General features: G+C 43.0%; 1 protein-coding gene across 1 annotated transcript in view; it reads right to left on the bottom strand.

The window, feature by feature from the left end:
- The window catches only part of CHST11 (carbohydrate sulfotransferase 11), a 305,169-nt gene extending 288,243 nt beyond the window's left edge, over positions 1–16,926 (bottom strand). Inside the window, exon 1 of the mRNA XM_059886490.1 lies at positions 16,753–16,926. The gene's annotated coding sequence lies outside the window, so the exon portion shown is untranslated. The remainder of the gene's footprint in view (positions 1–16,752) is intronic.
- Between the last annotated feature and the right edge of the window lie 1,710 nt (positions 16,927–18,636).

The following is an 18,636-nucleotide window of genomic DNA, read 5'->3' as shown; positions in this document are numbered from 1 at the left end:
CTCCTGTCTCCTTGCTGTCCACCTCACAATACACCTCTTTCTTTTCCCTAAAACCAGTACTGTAACGTTGGCTTCCGTGTGTGTTGGGCATTGAGCCCTTTGCACCGTAACAATGTCTGCTGGCCTCCCTTGGGGTCTCTTCTGTGGCTTCAGTAAGATGGCAGCTGGGGCTAGAACTTTCCAAATGGCTTTGCTCATTTGGAATCATAGCAGTGGAAGGCTGGACCTCTCTCTCTTTTCTCTCCCATGGTCACATAGCTAGCTTGGGCTTCTTCACACGGCAGCTGGATTGCAAGAGTGAGCATTCTAGGAGAAAAGAAGTCCTTCCTCTCCCCGGTTTTCACACCATCTTGAAACAATTGTGAATGAATGTGTCTTTGCTTGTGCTGTGCGTGTTATGTTAAGTCACTTCAGTCGTAACTTAACTTTAGGGCTAACACTTTGTGACCCTATGAACTGTAGCCCAGCAGGCTTCTCTGTGCATGGGGATTCTCCAGGCAAGAATACTGGAGTGGGTTGCCGTGCCCTCCTTCAGAGGATCTTCCCATTCCGGGGATCAAACCTGTGTCTCTTAATTCGCCTGTATTGGCATGCAGGTTTCTTTACCACTAGTGCCACCTGGGAAGCCCTGTCTTCACTTAATAAAGTTAACCATTATAGCATCAACTAGTTTTCAATTAATCTACACTAGTTTTTCATACCATTAGGTGTCAAGGAAGAAAGCAGAATGTTTTGACAACATCCAGATTTTCTGTTTTATAAGAGAAAAAAACCTTTCCTAGAGTCAACCATGAATGGAGTACCATCCTCACAGAGGCCAAATAATTCCTTCAAGACAGACTATTTGTTTTCAGACGTGAAAAAATGTTAAATATATTACATTTCTAAACAAAAGCATTAGAAAAAATCTTAATGACCTTGGGTTTAGCAGTGATTTCTTAAATAGAACATAAAATATCATGAACTGTGAAAGAAAAAAAAATCAATGAATTGGACTTCATCCAAACTTAAAACTTTTGTTCTTCAGAAGACAGCTTTGAAAATTAAAATGCAAACCCAGCTGGAAGGAAAATATTTGCAAAACATAGAGTTGACAAAGGACATATATCCTTTTAATATAAATAGTACTAACAATTCAATAAGAAGATAAACAACCTAATAAAAAAAATAGACAAAACATTTGAACAAACACTTCACCAAAGAAGTGATACAGGTGGCAGATAGACACAGGAAAAGATGCTCAACATGTTGCTAATTAAAGAACTAAAAATTAAAACCACAATGAGATAATAATATCTCCTACCAGAGTGGCTAAAATTAAAAAGACTGGCCATATCACAGCAATAGAGAAATGAATTATGGACATGGGGAGAGGGGAGAAAAGGGTGAGATGTATGGAAAGAGTAACATGGAAACTTACATTACCATATGTAAAATAGATAGCCAATGGGAATTTGGGAATTTGCTGTATGGCTCAGGAAACTCAAACAGGGGCTCTGTATTAACCTAGAGGGGTAGGATGGGGAGGGAGATGGGAGAGAGGTTCAAAAGGGAGGGGATATATGTATACCTATGGCTGATTCATGCTGACATTTGACAGAAAACAATAAAATTCTATAAAGCAATTATCCTTCAATTTTAAAAATTAATTGATTTTTTAAAATGCCAGAGTCACAAAAGAGTGAAAAAATTAAGAGTGATTAAAAGACAGAGAAGACAGAAAGAAGATGCAACACATGTGTACTTAAAATTCAGGAAGAGAGGAAAGAATGAATGAGGCAAAAGCAATATCTGAAGAAATAATGGTTGACAATTTTCTGAAACTTTCCAAAATGTCAAGCTACAGATTCAAGAAGCCATTCAAATCTCAAGCAGGATAAAATTTAGGATTAGCAGATGTCTACATTATGCTTTCATATATACTTATTTTGTATATTTCTACTGAATTCTTTTATAGTTCTTATAGTTTTATATCTTTTTGGTAACTAATTATGTAATACACAATATGTGGCGTTAATGCTGCAACTCCTTTCTCCAGGGTCAGTGTCAGAAATCATTAATTGGTCATCTGATTGAGGCTAGTGCAATAAATCGTTCTCAAGAGGCACTCTGCTGGGAAGTAATCCTCTATGGCTTCATCATGTGCCTGCACAAATTCTGAGCAAAGCATTTACTGTCCATTGTTCTGAACTGTCTTTTCAAGGTTGTACAGCAAACACCGTTGGAAGATACAGTATCTCCCTCATGAGCAAAGGGAAGATTTGCTAGTAAAGATAAAAGACTCAGCGGATTCATGTCAGTGTATGGCAAAACCAATACAATATTGTAAACTAATCAGCCTCCAATTAAAATAAATAAATTTATATATATATAAAAGGATACAAGACTCAGATCTTTAAGCCCCGAGTCCTTTTGTAACACATTGCTGCATGTGCCAGTGTCATCTGGTTCTCTTCATATCACCTGCTGGGAATTGGGATCCAGGAATTGATGTAAAAATGATGTAAAAATGGGGTTCAGGATGGGGGGACACATGTGCACCCATGGCTGATTCATGTCAATGTATGGCAAAAAACCATCACAATATTGTAAAGTAATTATCTTTTAATTAAAATTAATTAACAACAGCAACAAAAAAAGAATGGCCATATCAAATATTGATGAAGATACAGAGCAACTGGAACTCCTACAGTCTACAGGTGATACATATACTATGGTACAACCACTTCATAAAATGGTTTGGTAGTTTCTTATAAAATTAGACATATACCAATCATACGACCCAGTCACTCCACTTCTAAGTGTTTACTCAGAAGAAATGCAAGTCTATGTTCACATAAACAATTACATGAATGTTAGCAGCTTGTCAAAAGAAACAAAATCAAATGTCTATCAACAGGTGAATGGATAAACTATGGCATATCCACACCATGAAACACAACTCAACAGTAAAAAGAAACAAATTACAGATACACACAACAGGACGATTCTGTGGTATCTTAAAATAATTCTGTCAAGTGAAAGAAGCCAGACACCGAAAATACATACTGCATTGATCGCATTATATTAAATTCTGAAAATACAAACTACAGTAGCGGTAAGACCAATATTTTTACCTGGACGCAGGAGTAGAGAGAAATGGATTACACAGAGGCATGAGGAAACTTTGGGGTTGATGAGTATATTCATTATCTTGATTGTGGTAATGGTTTCACAGATGAACAAATATGTCAAAACTCATCAAATTATGCAATTTAGTGTATGACAATTGCACAATAATAATGAAACATTAAAGTAATGAAAAAAAAAAAAACCTTAATAAAAAAGTACATATTGGCCTTTACTTATTGGGAGCAACTCCTTCCACCATACGGAGAAGGCAATGGCACCCCACTCCAGTATTCTTGCCTGGAAAATCCCACGGACGGAGGAGCCTGGTAGGCTGCAGTCCATGGGGTCACTAAGAGTCGGACACAACTGAGTGACTTCACTTTCACTTTTCACTTTCATGCATTGGAGAAGGAAATGGCAACCCACTCCAGTGTTCTTGCCTGGAGAATCCCAGGGACGGCGGAGCCTGGTGAGCTGCCGTCTATGGGGTCGCACAGAGTCGGACACGACTGAAGTGACTTAGCAGTAGCAGCTTCCACCATAAAAAGTATTCTTACATGTCCTCATTTATAAATTTTACCAATGCTACACCATGACATGTATTGGTGAAATCTATTGTCATTTTCTCTGGATAGAGAAGCTATTATTTTTCAGCTTATTACGTAAACTTCTTCAGCATCCTGTGACATGACATCAGTGTGTTGATTTATCACGCTCTTTGAGATAAGAACCATTCTAATTCCTCATCCTGTGTCTCGTCCTGGCATTTTACTCACTAAAACTTTACTGTTATTATTAGGTTTTCACCAACTGTGTGGCCTTTCCTTTTCTGGGCACTAAGTTTTGCTACTAGATAATTTGCTTTCTGTGCCTGAACGTGACTCCTTCTCCAAAACTTTACACTGTTTGAGATTCCAATTGCCATTAAAAATGACCAGTTCTTTCCTTATCCAACGGCGTGGCCTGTAGTTCAGCGTCTTTTCAGTGGGCCAGGCCATTCCTGCTCTTGCGAGTTGTCTATCACATTGACATGGTGGAACATGACCTCGGGAGTCACCAGCTTGTGGAAACCAATTCATGACTGATTTTCATTGTGAAGAATAGCATCACTTGTGTCCCTTAATTGAACAGCACTGCGCGATGTCTCAGAAGATTGTAATTTCTCATCACTGACTTCCGGTGTCAGGGCCCACCTGTCATCCCCCATCATTAACTGCATCAGGACTGCCCATCAACCTGGCCCTAGCACTCTCCTCTTCTGCTTCATACCTTACCTTTTGAAACTCACCATATAACCGTCAGAAGAGTTTGCAAAACACAAACAAAAAAAAAAACAGAAGGGCAGAGGTCCCCTGGTGGCTCAGCGGTACAGAATACGCCTGCCGATGCGGGAAACACAGCTTTGACCCCTGATTCGGGAAGATCCCAGATGCCATGGAGCAACTAAGCCTGTGCCACAGCTACTGAGCCTGTGCTCTAGAGTCCGGGAGCCACAACTACTCAGCCTGGGGGCCGCATCTACTCAGCCTGAGCGCCGCAACTAACTCAGCCTGAGCGCCGCATCTACCCAGCCAGAGCGCCGCGGCTACCCAGCCTGAGTGCCGCATCTACCCAGCCCGAGCACCGCGGCTACTCAGCCCGAGCGCCGCATCTACTCAGCCCGAGCGCCGCATCTACTCAGCCCGAGCGCCGCATCTACTCAGCCCGAGCGCCGCATCTACTCAGCCCGAGCACCGCGGCTACTCAGCCCGAGCGCCGCATCTACTCAGCCCGAGCGCCGCATCTACCCAGCCCGAGCACCGTGGCTACTCAGCCCGAGCGCCGCATCTACTCAGCCCGAGCGCCGCATCTACCCAGCCCGAGCGCCGCATCTACTCAGCCCGAGCGCCGCATCTACCCAGCCCGAGCGCCGCATCTACTCAGCCCGAGCGCCGCATCTACTCAGCCCGAGCGCCGCATCTACTCAGCCCGAGCGCCGCATCTACCCAGCCCGAGCGCCGCATCTACTCAGCCCGAGCGCCGCATCTACTCAGCCCGAGCGCCGCATCTACTCAGCCCGAGCGCCGCAACTACTGAAGCCCACATGCCCTGGAGCTTGTGCTCCACAACAAACGAAGTCACCGCAATGAGAAGCCTGTGCATTGCAGCTAGAGAGTAGCCTCTGCTCAGCACAACTAGAGAAAAGTGCAACGAAGACCCAGCACAGCCAGAAGTAAATGATACATTTTTTAAAAAAAGAAAATACAAGGGCATCATAAATACCTAAGCAAGAAGAGTGAACAAGTGCAAGAACTTCACAATACACTTCTCTTCTGATCTACACAATCTGTTTTCCAGGGTTGACAAGGACACCAAAGAGACAGAGTGGGGAGCTGAGGCCAGGGGGTGGACACTCCTTTACTTTTAAGCAAATATATTTTTTCTTTTGTTGTTGGTGGCGGTGATCTATTTTGTTATCATTTGAAATTTTTTATTTATTTCTTATTGGCATATAGTTGCTTCACAATGTTGTGTTAGTTTCTGGAACACAGCCAAATGAATCAGATACTCTTTTTAGTTTTAATATTTCTCTCAGATTACTCTTCTGCCTGCACAGCTTGTTTGCTCCTGTCAGCTAGTCAGCAGCATGTAAGGAAAATTAGGAGAGGTCATTTGGAAGGAAAAAACTGATGCCATCAAGCTGCTACTACCTCCCTTTCATGCAAGGCAGAACTCTAGCTTTCTATAACCTTCCCTATCTGGAACCAATGGATTCCAGTGAGAATGGACTCAGTGGATGAACATGGCTCTGTTGTGTATTTCCATAGGGGCTCGGGTGGTGAGCTTCACGGGCCGACTTGGTTAGGTTCCTGTTCCCAGTTATTCAATCCTACACTCATCTTGGTGTTGCTGTGAAAGTATTTTATAAATGTGATTAAAGTCTATAATCTGTTTACTTTAAGAGAGGAAGATTATCCTAGATAAGCTGAATGAGCCAGATTCAATCAGTTGAAAAGCTTTCAGAGCAGAACTGAGGCTTTTCTGAGCCTCAGAATTTTGCCTGTGAACAGCACTTCAGCTCATGGCCAAGAATTCTGCCTGCCCTTCATTGTGGCCTTCCACATGGATTTCAGACTCACCTAGACAGTTCCCACAATTGCCTAGACCAATTACTTGCAATCAATCTCTCCATTTATTTATAATCAGTAGGAAAGATTTTAGACATATACAAAGATATGTCATATGTAATTCACATATAATATGTATTACATAGTATAATGTTAATATATCATCTAGAATATATATGTGTGTATTTATATATATATATAAATGAATTTTACTGATTCAGCTTCTCTGGTGGTGACAGAAGGGCTGAAACACCTTTAAAATTTTTCAAATAAGGTTACCCCCTCCAATTCCTTTATTGCAAATGCTAGCACAATGCAGACACAAAATTTTAAATATAATGTGGGCTTTTTTCCAGTCATGGTCTCTCACCAACCTGGGTTCAAAGTCTTAGTTCTGAATGACCACACTAGACTGCCTTTTCCATTCACATCAATACTCTTTCTGACACTGTGAATTTTCTTCTAGTTCTTTACCTGAGCCATGCTTTGCAGGCTGTCTTAGATAAGCAGCTCCAGCACCCCAGCTCTACTTGATCCAGGGACCCTTCTACCTCATTGCCCTCCACCCCCCACTCCCCCACTTCTTGTAAGCCAGTTCCCAAGAAGCTACCCATGGACCCAAGCAGAAAATAAAAATCTGCCTTCCAATGTAGAGGACATGGGTTCGATCCCTAGTAGGGGAATTAAGATCCCATATGTCGCAGGGCAACTAAGCCGGCACACCACACCAGCTGCTGTGTGCTGCAACAAAGACCCAACGCAGCCAAAAAAAGACAGAAAAGAAAGCTCTCCTTTCTTCATGGAAAATAAAGATAATGATACTTTTCCTACCCAACTTCATAGGACTATTATGAGCATCAAATATGATAAAGGATTACTTTGAAAACTGAAAGTCATCTTTGTAATTATCCTAATTATTATTATCACTCTACTAAGCCCACCAATTATTCTCTTCCTGCCCACATCCCTTTCTAAGAGAAGTTGCCTTTATCCACAAACCAAGGTGGGATTAAGCCACTACATTTCTCCCAGGTGCAGTAGAGAAGATAGATGACTAAAAACTGTGGATTCCTTGAAGAACTGGCTATAGTGTGGCTATAGTCCCACACTCGATATCCTTGAAGAAGTTAGTTCATATTAGTTAGGATTACTGGATTGTAAATTTCAGAAAACCCAGGTGTACTGACTTAAGAAAAATAACTGACCAGCCCATAAACTGAAAATTCTCAGTTGACTATTGCCATTAATGATTACACAGTACTACAGGTCACAGCCAAGTCAATAAAGAAAGAAGGAAATGGTGTAGAAATTGGAAGGTAAGAGCTAAAAGTGTCATCATTTACCGAGAAACACCAACAGGATCAACAGACAAAATATTAGAATTTATAAGCAGTATTGCCAGGTACAAGATTAGCTCATAAAAATCAATAGCAGTTCTCTACACCAGCAATACATCAGTAGGAGAAAGTAGGTTTAAGACATATTTTTTCCACGTTTTAATGCATTTGAAATTGGAATGCATCTTACACTTATGGCATTTTATATTTGAATAAATACAGAAGTGAAAATATAACACTATTCATAATAGTCACAGATATTTTAAAGTGTCTTCAGAACAATTTACCAAGGAATACACAAGGCCTCTCTGGAGAAAACTTTCAAACTCTGGTAAAGAATACAGAAGATGATCTAAATAAGTGAAGTGACTTTGTATTTAATATGTTCTTGGTGAGATGATTTAATAGTATAAAATTGTCAATTCTGCCCAAATTAACCTATCAATTCAATGCAATCCCAATAAAAATCCTATATGGATTTTTCGTAGAGGAACTCGGGAAGATTTTACATAAAGACTTCGATATATAAGATAGAACTGCAAAGTTAATGTTTTAAACTATAGAATATCATTGTGACATGGGTCAATGTTTTTCAACCTTTTCCTACTTTCACCTCTCAAGGAGTCTTTTTAGACAATCCTGCCCCTAAATGGAACCACACACCCTCACCCCAGGGAAATTTTAATACCAAAATTATACTGATTTTCTGTTTATATATTGTACGTATCTCTGTGCTATATATATATGGTGGTGGTAGTTTAGTCACCTTATATATAAAAGGAGTTTAAATTCCTTTCATCCTTCCCCACCCCGAAAACTAGCTTTCACCCTTTTGGAGGTGATCAACCTGCACTTCACCCCACCCACTGGAAATGCTGCACACATATAGTTTAGAATAAACTTTTTTTTAATTAATTTATTTATTTTCATTGTAGGCTAATTATTTTACAATATTGTGGTATTTTTTGCCATACATTGACATGAATCAGCCACAGGTGTACATGTGTCCCCCATCCCGAATCCCCTTCCCATCTCCCTCCTCATCCCATCCCTCTGGGTTGTCCCAATACCCCAGCTTTGAGTGCCCTGTTTCATGCATTGAAAAACAGGCACAGGAGACATCCATGGCGGTCCAGTGGCTAAGACCCTGCACGCTCAATGCAGGGGGCCCAGATTCTATCTCTAGTCGGGGAAATAGATCCCACATGTGGTAACCAAGAGTTCACATGCCGAAACTAAGACCTGGCAGAGCCAAATACATAAGTAAAAATAAATTGACATTTAAAAAAAAATAAAAGCAGGCACATATCTTAAAGCAGAAGACATATATATGACTACTATGCAGTGCTGGGTTAGTCGTTCAGTTATGTCGGACGCTTTGCGATCCCGTGGACTGTAGCCCGCCAGGCTCCTCTGTCCATGGGAATTCTCCAGGTAAGACTACTGTACTGGGTTGCCATGCCCTCCCAGGGGATCTTCCTGACTCAGAAATCGAACCGGGGTCTCCTGCATTGCTGGTGGATTGTTTACCAACTGATCATAGGGGAAGCCCTAAGATTACTATACTAGTTTTCTATTGCCACCATAATGAATTACTACAGTCTTTTTTTTACTTCAAACAACATTCACTTATTATCTCACGGTTCTCTAGGTCCCCGGTGCAGTGGGCTCAGCTGGGAACTTGGCCCACAGGCCGGCCTGGACTCTTTCCCAGAAGCTCTGGAAGAGAAGCCACGTGTTGGCTCATTCAGGATGTGGGCAGAGCTGAGTCCCATGCAACTATGGGTCTGAGCTCCCCGCTACCTCAACCCCGTTTGCCTGCTAGCCATCAGCCCAGGGGGCCTGCTCAGCTTCCTGAGGCCACACCCATTCCTGGGTTCCTGGCTTCCTTCTGTTTCTCAAGCCAGTAGGATGCAATCAAGGTCTTCTCCAATTCCAATCTTTCTGACTTCCTTTTTCCTTGATTTCTCCACCTGCATCTCACTGATGTCAGCCAGAGAATTGTCTGCTTTTAAGGACTCAGGTATTTAGCTTGAGCACATCCATATAATCTAGGATAATCTCCCTATTTTGAGTTCTGAATGTTTGTGTCCTTTAAAATTCATATGCAGAAACCTAAGCCCCAAGGTGAAGGTGTTAGGAGGCAGGGCTATCACAGGATGACTCGGCCATGAGGTCAGAGCCTCCTGGATGGGATGAGTGTCCTTAAGGAAGAGGCCCCACAGAGCTCCCTTGCTTCTTCTTCCACGTGAGGTTACAGCTAGAAGGTGCCATCTGTGAATCAGACACTGAATCTGCCCACACCTTGATCTTCAGAACTGTGAGAAATACATTTTTGTTTAAAACAAAGCAGAACTTTATAAGCCATCCAGTCTCTGGTTTTTGTTGGAGCAGCCAGAGTGGACTATGGCAGCCCAAAACCTTAATTACATCTGCAAATTCCCTGCACTGCAGTATCTCAGTTAGTGTTTGATTGGATAATCAGGGATTGGACATCTTCCGGGGACATCTTTAGATGTCTGCCTACCACAATGACCTTCAAATGAAGGATTTCTGGTCCACAAAGGACACTATGGGCGAAATTCATGGACAGATGAAAGGCAGAGGGAAATATTCCAATTTCTAAAATCACCAAGTGTTGCTCATTATAAGATAGAAGAAATCCTTGCAAATCAACAAGAGGAACTGAGCAAGAACACGAACAGGCAGTTGAACGAGTTTATGGAAGGTAGTTTGTAGAAGGGATGACTCAAAATACTTACAGCTATATGAAGAGATGTTCAAAATCACTAGTAATCAGAGAAATGCTGATTTTAATAACATTTACCATTATCTTATAATTACTGGACTGGCAGAAACTAGAACGCTGGAAAATGCCAAGTGCTGGCAGAACTCAGTGGTAAAGAACACGCCTGCCAGTGTAGGAGACTCAGATTCAATCCCTGGGTCAGGAAGATCCCCTGGAGAAGAAAATGGCAACACTCCAGTATTCTTGCCTGGGAAATCCCATGGACAGAGGAGCCTGGTGGGCTACAGTCCAGGTGTCACAAAGAGTCAAACATCTGGAGGAACCCTTAGGCATTGTTGTGGGGAGTATAGACTGGGATATTACCCAGAGAAACCAGCAATTTAGTCATGTGAAGTGCTCCCACAACCAGCAATCCCAATGCAAGTGTTACGACCCATGGAAATCCTTATTTGGCTCTATCAAGGGAAACATACTGCATGTTCATGCAATGTATTGTGGCAGGGGAATGGGTATATGAAATATAGTAATACGCCCTGGTGGCTCAGTGGTAGACAATCTGCCTGCCAGGGGAAGAGACCCAAGTTTGATCCCTGATCCAGGAAAATTCCACATTGCCAAGGAGCAATTAAGTTTGTGCACCACAACTACGGGGCCTGTACTCTAGAGCCTGGGAGCCGTAAGTACTGAAGCCCCTAGAGCCTGTGCTCTACAACAAGAGCAGCCACCACAGTGAGAAGCCCAGGAACCACAACTGGAGAGTAGTCCCCACTTGCCACAACTGGAGAAAAACCTTTGCAGCAACAAAGACCCACAACAGCCGAAACAAATATTTTTTTAAATACATGCAATAAAGCATACAAACACAAAGCTACATGTTAGATACATCATAATGGTTGCCCATGGGAAGGGATGGGGAAAAGGAATACACAGTAAGTTACTGGAAATAAAGAAATATTAGGAGATTTTGCATCAAGTGCCATGATCAGAGGATTGTGATTAACTCAGTCTTCTTTACTGCTGTCCAATTTTTTTTTTTTTTTTAAGGCATTAGGTAGTGACAGATTCAGGCATAGCTTGATCCAGGCCTCAGGCAATGTTACCAGGATCCTCCTCTCTGCTTTGTGTCATCTGGGCTGGGTTCCATCCCCAGACTGGCTTGGTCAGAAGTGAAATTTGATTAACTACAATTTTCAAGGCAAATGTATATATGTTCTGCTTGATTGCATGTTCTTATTTGCAAAGTCATACCCAGACCAGAAGTTGAAAATACAGCATTTATTAGTGGTTTTTCCTGCCCGAGTAATTTGAGCCCCTGGAACCCATGCCATTTTGAACAGCTGTGGTCACTGTTCTTGAGACCAGCAGTGTACATGTGAATCTGTGAATAAAAACATCCGTGTGTGGTTATGATCACCACCCCGCCCCCAGGCCATGGTTATGTTTTGATTAAGTACTTGAGATAAGCTTGCTTATTTTTCTGAGGAGTAAAGAGAGCAAACAATGAGAGTTCACTAGGTAAGGACTCTAGTTGAGTCAGAGCGAAAGACTGCATTAAGGCTTCGCTCTACTGGGGTGATGGCTATTGGTGGTAGTGTTGGGGGGACTTGTCTCATCTTGCTTCTTATCGCTGAGTAAATGAGCTCCACTGGGGTCGTGTTCCTGGCTCCTCCTCCAATCCCAAAAGTGACTCGTTTTTCTGGCGAGTAGGGAAAGGACCAAGGCATTCCTGGCTCTGTCTCTCACACATCTCTTGCCCTGGATCCTGCCAAGTACGTTACTGTCCTTGACTGTTGTGTTAATTTGCTAGGGCTGCTGCAGTAAAGTGCCACAAATTGGGTGGCTTAAAAGAACAGAAGTTCATTCTCTCACAGTTCACGAGGCTGGAAGTCTGAAATCCAGGTGTGGTCAGGGCTGGTCCCTTCCGGAGGCTCCAGGGGGGAGGCTGTTCCCAGCCTCTCTCTTAACTTCAGGTGGCTGCCAGCAGTCCTGAGTGTCCTTGACTTGCAGCTGCACCCCTCTAATCGCAGCCTCTGTCTTCACAGGGTCTTCTCTCTGTATCCTCTCCTCTTATTAGGATGCCAGTCATTGGATTTGGAGCCCACTCTGATCCAGTAAGATCTCATCTTCTCCAGTTATATCTGCAAAGATCCTATGTCTAAGAAGAACACAATTTGAGGTCCCGGGTGAACTTGAATTTTGGGGGACACTATTCAACCTACTACAGTGATCAAACCCTGCATTTGGCAGGTGTGAGCAGTTGAGTCAGCCACACGACTGAACGACTTCAATGCAGACTGAGGGTGGGCATGTATGGATCAGTAAGCTATTGCATCGGACCTAGGACATGCAATCAGTAAGACAGAGAAAGAAAAATGTCATATGACCTCCCTTATATGTGGAATCTAAAAAGAAATGATACCAATGAACTTACAAAACAGAAAGAGACTCACAAACTTAGAGAATGAACTTATGGTTGCCGAGGGGAAGGATGAGTGGGAAGGATATTAATAGTTAGGGAGTCTGGGATGGACATGTACACACTACTGTATTTAAAATGGATAACCAACAAGGACGGGCTTCTCTGGTGGCTCAGTAATAAAGAATCTGCCTGCTAGACAGGAGACACAGGAGACGTGGGTTCAGTCCCTGGGTTGGGAAGAGTCCCTGGAGGAGGGCACAGCAACCCACTCCAGCATTCTTGCCTGGAGAATCCCATGGACAGAAGGAGCCTGGCAGGCTACAGTCCATAGGGTCACAAAGAGTTGGACACAACTAAAGTGACTGGGCACACACATAATCAACAAGGACCTACTGTGTAGCACAGGGAACTCTGCTCAATGTTATGAGGCAGCCTGGATGGGAGGGGAGTTTGGGGGAGAACGGATACATGCATGTGTATGACTGAGTCCCTTCGCTGTTCACCTGAAACTATCACAGTATTGTTTATTAATCGGCTATACCCCAACACAAACGAAAAAGTTTAAAATAAATAAAGGTCAGAGGAAGCTCTGATAAACCCCTGCCTTCTGCAGGCAGCAAAACAGCTTCCACTCTGGTGGAATGAAGTGGCAAAGAGCCGCAGTGTGCTTGGAGGTCCTAGGCTTCCTCCCTGGCCATCCATCTGAAGGCAATCATCTTTCTCCAGCTTCCTCGGGTGGCTGTTTCTCGTTTAATTATGCAGCCATACCAACCCCAGTATGTGAGCAGAATTCCTAACTGAAACCGTACCCAGTAATTGAGAGGCGTATCCAAGGAGACTGACAGGTAGCTGCGAATGTTATAAATCAAGATCTTGATGTTGCATTCTTAATGCCTTTTTCCTCTGAAAGCGCTTCTGTGCTCTCCCCTCAGTCGAGTTGTCAGGGATGTAATCGAACCTTGGCTTGCACCTGAATGAGAATGTCACCCTGTGTGATGCCCGAACTGGGTGGGAAATGATCCTCCCATCCTGGGAACCCAATTCCAGGTCCCAGTTCAAGATTTGGCCTCGGGGTGGAGGCGGGGGTGGGGATAGATACTACAGCAGAGCGAACTCAGAGATATTCCTTTTTGAATAGCTTCATCTCACAAAGTCTGTATCAATACCTCCATCCGGTTCAACCATTCAGAATGAAGTGGCCTTTCTTGAATGTTTTTACTTTTCGATTGATTGTTACAAGGTACAAATGCAGCCAGGGCGTTAGTCATTTGTCAAGACATCATCCCTCACCCCTTTGTGAAGGTGCTTCGTAAGCTTTAAAGTAATCTGTGGGTGAAACGTGTAAGAATTCTAAAGAGAGCAGATTTCTTCTTCTCCTTGAATCCTGATGGCTTATTTACTGAGTTATTCCCTGAATCATTTTTGAGCCTTATATTTTTATCTGCTGCTACATAACCAATCACCTCCAACTTAGTGGCTTAAACAGCAATGATCCTTTCATTTGTTCACAAAGATGCAATCTGAGCGGGACTCTGCTGGGCAGCACATCACAGCATCCACTCAGGGTCACCGGGGTGGCTCCACTAGGGCTGGACTGTCCACTTCTAAGCCGGCTGCCTCCCATGGTTGTTGGCTTGGTGCTGGCTGTCAGGTCCTCTCCCTGTGCGTCCTCACGGACCGGTGGCTGGGGTTTGAGAACCGGTGTCCCGAGAGATAGGCTTCCCTGGTGGCTCAGACAGTAAAGTCTCCGCCTGCAATGCAGGAGACCTGGGTTCGATCCCAGGCACGGAAGATCCCCTAGAGGAGGGCATGGCAACCCACTCCAGTATTCTTACCTGCAGAATCCCACAGACAGAGGAACCTGGCAGGCTACAATCCATGGGGTCTCAAAGAGTCAGACATGACTGAGCGACTAAGCACAGCACAGCCCCGAGAGACAAGAAGCAGAAGCTGCTAGTTTCTAAAGACCTAGGCCTCCAAACTGGCACAGGGTTGCTTCCACCATATTCTACTGGTTGAACAATCTTGCAGCCCAGATTCCAGAGAGGGGACATAGATCCCATGTCTCAGTAAGAGGAGTTCAGGCTCTGACAAGAACCCGCCATGACTCAGTGCTCTGTGACAACCTAGTGGGGTGGGATTAGGTGGGGGGTGGGAGGGAGGTTCAAGAGCGAGGGGACATATGTCTGCGTATGGCTGATTCACACTGTTGTGTGGCAGAAACCAACACAACATTGTAAAGCAATTAAAATTTTAAAAAAATCTGCTATGTGCTAGGCACTGGAGAAACAGAAATGATAACCAACATTTATTGAGCACTTACAGGATACCATATACATGTACTATCCCATTTAAACATTAAAACAAAAAAAGCCTTGATGACATGGCATGGAATAATAGATTCCCAAAGGTGCCCAGAACCTGTGCATATGTTCCATCACTTGTGACTACGTTATGTTACATGACAAGGGGCATTAAAGTTGAAGTTGCTGATGAAATTAAGGTTAATTGGCTGAGCTTGAAATAGGAGGATTATTCAGAGAGGCTGAATGGAACCCTTTACATTGGGAGGAGGAAGGCCAAAGAGTTGGTGTCAGAGAAGGAGACTGACGATGGAATCAAGATCAGAGAGATGAGACATGAGAAGAGCTTGACCCACCATTGCTCCCTTGGAAGAAGGAAATCACAAACCGAGGAATGTGGCCTGCCTCTAGCAGCTGGAAAAGGCAAGGGAACTGACTCTTCTTTAGAGGTTCCAGAAGGAACACAGCCCTGCCCACATCTTGATTCTGCTCAGTGGGAGGCGGGTCTCACGTCCGACTTCTAACCTACAGAAGTGTAGGGTTTATAGGATCTTTTGTTCCCAGACCAGAGACTGAACCCAGGCCAGGGCAGGGAAAGCACAGAATTCTAAGCACTGGACCACCTGGGAATGCCCATGCTGTCTTATGAACATAATAATGCCATTGGTAGCACCATGGATGCAACTACAGACGATCATACTGAATGAAGTAAGTCAGAAGGAGAAAGACAAGTACCACATGGTATCACTTTCATGTGGATTCTAAAATATGACACAGATGAACCTATATATGAAACAGGAACAGGATCAGGGACATAGACAGCAGACTGCTGATTGCCAAGGGGGCGGGGAGTGGGGGGAGGGTGGGGTGGCGTGGGGGTAACAGATATAAGCTTTCATACGTACAGAATGGATAAACAACAAAGCCCTACTGTAGCACAGAGATCTATATTCAATGTGTGTGTGTGCTAAATCCCTTCAGTTGTGTCTGACTCTTTGTGACCCCATGGACTGTAGCCAGAAAGGCTCCTCTGCTCATAGGATTCTCCAGGCAAGAATACTGGAGTGGGTTGCCATGCCCTCCACCAGGGGATCTTCCCAACCCAGGGACTGAACCCACGTCTCTTACGTTTCCTGCATCGGCAGGCAGGTTCTTTATTACTAGTGCCACCTGGGAAGCCCCTATATTCAATATCCAATGGTAAACCATAATAGAAAAGAATGTCTTAAAAAAGAATGTGTGTATATATATATATAACTAAATCACTTTGCTGCACAGCAGAAATTAACACAATATTGTACATCAACTTTAATTAGAAAAAAATATTCCAGGAGCTGGAAAGAGGCAGTTCACCAAAGGCAAATCAAGGCTTGGTCATCAGAAGAAAGAGGAAGCAACATCAGGCAGACAGAATCAGGTGACCACTGCTCAACCTCAACTTCCTCACAGTCACATGTAACATATGAGGGTCACACAGGTGACATTTATTTATTATGGGTGGCATATACTGCTCTACTCCCTCACCACCCCCATCTCTTGCTAACAGAACCTGGAACTTAAATTTTGCTCTGGTAGATGGTAAAGAGCTGTTGAATTCAGGGACTGAGGACTCCTCCCCAAGCCCCAAGCAATTAACCACGATTGGGCTAAACCAATACGGTGACCCATTGCACTTTGCCAGATATTGCCTTTCCATTCTTCTGTACTGTTAGGCATGGCCACATACCTGAGTTCTGGCCAATGAGCTTCAAGGAGAAGTCAGCTTGGGGGCTTCTGAGAAAAGCTGAGAGGAAAGTTCTTTAACACCAGCCACTCCCCTCTTCTTGCCTTGAACATGCTGGTGTTAAGGACAAGATGCTTGGAGCTGCAGCAGCCATCTTGCAACCATGAGGCACCAAGCCTAAGAACAAACACAGCATACTGAGGGTGACAGAGGGGAGTGAGGAAGTCATCCAGAGCTATTGCACAAACCTGGAACTGCCTATTGCTAGACATCTTGTTATGAGATAATTAAATGTCTTTATTGCTACAGCCATCGTTAGGTATTCTGTAATGTGTAGCCAGACACATCCTGACACTTTATTATAAAATGAAAGATTATTACACCCTCTAGTCTGTTTTTCTTTAAGGATCACAAAAGCCTTTCCAGAAGCTCTCACCAAAACCATTATCTCAGATGCTCCTTCTGCCAGATTTTCTGCAGCTGCCCATTAATATAACTTCTGGAAGTCGGCAGGGCATTCGCAGGTAGTGTTGCTAATCTATAAAGCTGTTTTGACAGTGCTGTGTACTATATTATTAGTGGCACAAAGCAGGCAAGTTAATTTCCGTTCCCTCTGAAATACACAAAGGAATAGGGTATAATTCAGTCCTTTGTGGGTATTAAAGAGAAAATCATAAAGGACATTTTTTTGAATCATGAAGAGCCAAAAGCTTTGTTTTTTAAGAGACAGAGTCATGAAAGTCCAACAATACACTAGCAAGACATTGTTGAAGCAATTGCAGAACTATATTTTGCTAAACAGAAGTGAATAAAACTTGACCTATTAACAAAAGACTCACATGCAGCAAAACAGCAATACGTGACCCACCTCTCTGGCAATCTGTAGAAATCCTCAACTTAAGAGAAGCTCTGGAGAGCGCACTTTGTTTATTTGGGCTTAACTCATTAAATAATAATCAAGAACTTGTAAACTAAAACAATAGTCACAACAATATTTGCTGAATTCACATTCTATTACATATACGGTACTTTGGCCAATGCTCTCAATGCATTAACTTATTTAATATTTGTACCCACCCAAGGCCATAGTTACTATTATCGACATTATTTCACTCTGTAGACTAGAAAACAGATCTGAAGACCTTAAGTAAACTAACAAAGGTTGCACAGTTCCAGTGGTGTGCCAATTGTTAAATTTTCAGGAATTTTGTGAGGCAGTCGTTAAAAATAGGTAGCTTGGAACTAGTATGATGGGAATATTAACACCACAGAATTTGGAACACTACAAATCCTCCTCCCCATTAACTAGTACACTACTAGTTAATTATGGGTGTTTGTTTTTGTTCAGTTGTTCAGTTGTGTCCAACTCTTTGAGATCCTATGGACTGCAGGATGCCAGGCTTCCCTGTCCTTCACTATCTCCCAGAGTTTGCTCAAACTCATGTCCATTGAATTATGGGTATAGTTTCACTATTAATAGTCAACCAAAACAAATACATGATTATTTTGATGAGAAATGGTAGACCAGGTATGTTGTTGATGGACTGGAAAATGGGTAGGATTAGTGACTATTCCAGAAATAAGAAGCCCCCAGATAGATCTAGGCAATGAAGTGTATATGTGTAATGAGAGAATTCTAAGAATACAGAAGAGTCAGCTCTGTGCTTCAGGAAGTTTCCAAATAGAAAAATGTAAATTCCTCAAAGCTTAATAAGTGTCATGGCCCCCAGCTCAGACATCTGAGTTATGTAAATATCACCAACTCCAGGGCTGGATAGTGTAGAATAAATTTGCAAGAATATAACTACTTTAAAGATATTTGCAACAGCCTTAGCTTGAGGTCATTGAAAAGATTCCTCCCAACCAAGAACAAGAATTGAATCCACT

The sequence above is a fragment of the Bos taurus genome, chromosome 5 (genome assembly GCF_002263795.3).
Source record: "Bos taurus isolate L1 Dominette 01449 registration number 42190680 breed Hereford chromosome 5, ARS-UCD2.0, whole genome shotgun sequence".
Lineage (NCBI taxonomy): Eukaryota > Metazoa > Chordata > Mammalia > Artiodactyla > Bovidae > Bos > Bos taurus.
This window is presented reverse-complemented; position numbering and strand designations above follow the sequence as displayed.